The following is a 4,176-nucleotide window of genomic DNA, read 5'->3' as shown; positions in this document are numbered from 1 at the left end:
CATGTGATCTCCAGCATCATTTCTATCACCAAGGCCATATTTTCCAACTACTGATCCTTCCTCTTTGCTCCCAACCTTTGCAGTCCAATCATCAGTAATAATTAATACATCTTGATTGCATGTTTAATCAATTTCACATTGAATAAGTTGGTAGAATTCTTCTATTTCATCGTCACTGACTTTAGTGGTTGTTGAGCAAATTTGAATAATAGTGGTATTAACTGGTCTTCCCTGTAGGTGCATGGATACTATCCTATCACAGACAGCATTGTACCTCATGACTGATCTGGATATGTTCCACCACTCGTCTGTTAGTTTGTCATACTGTGATGGCTTGTGAGTTGCTGTGATTCTGGAAGCTATGCCACAGGTATTTTAAATACCAGCAGGGTCACCCATGGTGGACAGGTTTCCGATGAGTTTCCAGACGAAGACAGACTAGGAAGGAGTGACGAACTACTTGCGAACATTTAGTCACTGAAAACCTTACGAATAACAGAAACACTGTCAGTTGTAGTGCCGGAAAAATGAGCCCCTCAGGTTGAATGGCACTTCACAATACGACTGGAGAAGAGCTGCCTCCTTAAAGTAGAGTTGACCGTGATGACACGAATGGAGTAAAGCCTGTGGGAATAATGCCTTCATTTGCTGATGGGGCACAACTCAAAATAAAGAAAAACAGCTGTAATAATCCATTGAAAATGGAATGTACGAAGTATGAATCTGGGAAAATTGGAAGTTGTCAAAAATGAAATGGAACGCATAAACACCGATATCTTAGGCATTAGTGAGCTGAAATGGACTGGTATTGGCCATTTTGAACCTGAAAACCACATGGTTTATTATGCCGGGAATGATGAAGAGGAATGGTGTTGCATTTTTTGTCAAAAAGAACACATCCAAATCAATTTAGCATGCTAGGGGAACTCAAATCATGTTCCTTTCAAATGTTCTTTGGGTTTTGTGAAAAAGAAATTTGGAAGGGCAGGTTCAGAGCTGTGAGGTACATAGGGTAAGGTTTCACAATGCAATTCTTATAAGACAGTCACTACCCTCGTTGAATGAGCAGTACATTGTGATGGAAAAAAATTTCTCAGTGCAACTTTTCCTTTTTCTTATCAGTGCACTTTTTTAGTTTTCTTAAAACACTTCCCTAATAAGCTCCCATATCGTCATGTGTCCTTCGAGATTACCCCTGTGGAATTGCATTAAACAGTTGACATAACCTTCTGAGCCTTGAATATAACTGGCCCAGTAACATAACCTTCTGAGCCTTGAATATAACTTCCCCTTGGAAGTCACTGTTTTGATTGGACCTTTTTTCAAGGCATCCTGACAAAACTAAGACAATTGTATTATTGAGAGAACTTGTCTACAAGCATCCCCTGATCACAGAGATATGTTTACATGTTTTGTTTTGAATAAACCCATGCATGTATGAAGTAGAACCCTAGTTGTTGTTGTTGTCAAGGGTCATCGAGTTGATTCTGACCCATAGAGAGCCTGTATAGGGTTTCCAAGGAGCAGCTGGTGAGCTTGAACCGCCGACCTTGCAGTTGAAACGGCTTTGCAGCCTGGTGCATTAAACCACAGCGCCACACCAGGACTCCTAGAACCCTAGTATCAATACTTTTTGTCTTACTTTCATATCTGAATTAATAACCTACTATCTTAGAATATGTAAAATATGGACTCAAACTGGAGCAAGTTGATTGTTTCTTATTTCTTATATTCCTTTATTTTAAAGATTAAAAATATTCTTTCTTCCTAAGGGAATCACAGTTTACAGCATTAAGTTCAAAACCAAGGTGATTTGGAACCATGAAAAGGATACCAGATGCCTGCTCCTAAAGGTTCTTAACATAGAAATATCCTGGTGAGCAAATGGGCTCATTTGAAAAATTTCTAACAGCTAAAATTTTGTAACACTTGTGAAAATCAAAAGAGACCTTAGCATTTAGACATCAATAAACTCAAGAAAAGCATTTACCTTTCCTCTGCAGGGTTTTGTACCTTTTATGTGTTGCTAAGTGTTGTCAAGTTGGTTCCAACTCGGCGACCCTGTACAGTGTTTCTGAGGAGTGGCTGTTGGGTTGGAACTGCTGACTTTGCTGTTCAAACTGAACTTATGTTTCAGTGTTTTTCCTGCAGCACCACACCTCTTTTGCTTGTCTTTTGCTTAGATGTTATCAAAACTCAGTTTGTGAAGATGGTAGTTTTAATAAATAAAACAAGAGTGAGCTTCAAAAATTTCATGTGAAAATGGAATTAAAAGATAATGGATCAAAAGAGTAAAAAGGGAGCCCGTTCTAAAAAAATCTTTTGCAACTACACATCAGACAAGGGACTAATTTCTAAAATATATAGGAAACTACAACACCTCTACAAGAGAAACACAAATGACCCAATTAAAAAATGGACACAGGACATGAACAGACACTTCACCAAGGATTAGATCCAGGCAGCCAACAAACATATGAAGAAATGTTCACGATCCTAGCCATTGTTGTTGTTGTTAAGTGCTGTCGAGTTGATTCCAACCCATAGCGACCCTGTACAGGGTTTCTGAGGGTGTAAATCCTTACGGGAGTAGAAAGCCTCATCTTTCTCCCGCGGAGTGGCTGGTAGTTTCGAACCGCTGACCTTAAGGTTCGCAGCCCGATTCGTAACCACTACGCTACCAGAGCTCCTTAGAGAGATGCAAATCAAAACAACAATGAGATATCATCTCACAACAGTAATAACAGCAAAGAGCAAACAAGTTGTTGTTGTTGTTAGGTGCCATAGAGTCAATACCAACTCATAACAACCTTATGTACAGCAGAATGAAACACTGTCCGATCCTGGGCCAACCTCACTAATGTTGCCACGCTTGAGTCCATTGACCAAAAAAGTAGAGGACAGTAAATGCTGATGAGGATGTGGAGAGACTGGGTGTTGGTGGGATTGCAAAATGGTCCCACCACTCTGGAAAGCAATATGGCATTTCCTCAAAAGGTTGGAAATAGAAATGCCTTATGATCCAGCAATTCCTCTACTTGGTGTTTATCCACAAGAAATAGGAGCCATAACATGAGTAGATATATGCACACCAATGTTCATGGCAGCACTATTTACAATAGCAAAAAATGGAGACAGCATAAGTGTCCATCAATGGAAGAATGGATAAACAAACTATGGTACATACACACGATGGACTATTATGCTACCTTGAAGAATAACCAGGAAGCTGCAAGCCACCACATAGCATAGATGAACTTTGAGGACATTATGCTGAGTGAAATTAGTTACAAAAGGAGAAATACTGCATAGGACCATTATTGCAAAAGATTAAGAAAAAGTACCCACACTAAAAGGGGAAAAAACAATTATTTGCTGTGTACCGGAGTGTATGGGATGGGGTTAGCAGAGGGAGGGAAAGGTGGCGCACAGGGTAGGGAATAGACACAGGATAGTTTGGGTGCTGGGAGGGCGTGATACACAAGAAGAGGGAGGGGAATGGATGAACAAGACAGATGGCAGAATGGTTAGGCAAGTTTGCATGGGCTAAGTGGGACAGAGGTAAATAATGATGTATGCACAACCTTGAAACAACAGGGCTCTTGGATACAGGGATTGAGGCATGGTTTAAATAGGTAAAGAGGGGAAATAATGTTAAGATGTCTGGCTGTCTTTTGAATCTTCATTTCCCTTGTCTACCATTGTAAATAGACACTTGAAGGGGAGAGAAAGGAATGGCCAGAAATATCACTATAGAAAACTTGTAAATCTGTCTTCAGCCTTTAACTGATTGTTGTTAAGTGCTGTCAAGTTGATTCTGACCCATAGTGACCCTGTATAGGGTTTCAAAGGAGTGACTGATGAGTTTGAACCACCAACCTTACGATTCAAATGACTTTGCAGTCCAGCGTATTAACCCACAACACCACACCAGGATTGGAATACCTAAAATGGAGCTACAACTTGCCCAGTGAAAGAGGCTTCCTACAGAGCCTTTGCATTGCATAAGACACTGGTGGAATCCGGATCTCCATCTAGAATCTTCTGAAGTGGGAAATTTCCACTTGAAAGGACAAGCAGACCAGTCTGGAACAGCTAGAAGAACAGAAGATACTTCTTTTTTTCTTTTTTTTTTTTAAGGTTTTTATTGTGGATTGAGTGAAAGTTTTCAGGGCA

The sequence above is a fragment of the Chrysochloris asiatica genome, unplaced genomic scaffold (genome assembly GCF_000296735.1).
Source record: "Chrysochloris asiatica unplaced genomic scaffold, ChrAsi1.0 scaffold00252, whole genome shotgun sequence".
Lineage (NCBI taxonomy): Eukaryota > Metazoa > Chordata > Mammalia > Afrosoricida > Chrysochloridae > Chrysochloris > Chrysochloris asiatica.
This window is presented reverse-complemented; position numbering follows the sequence as displayed.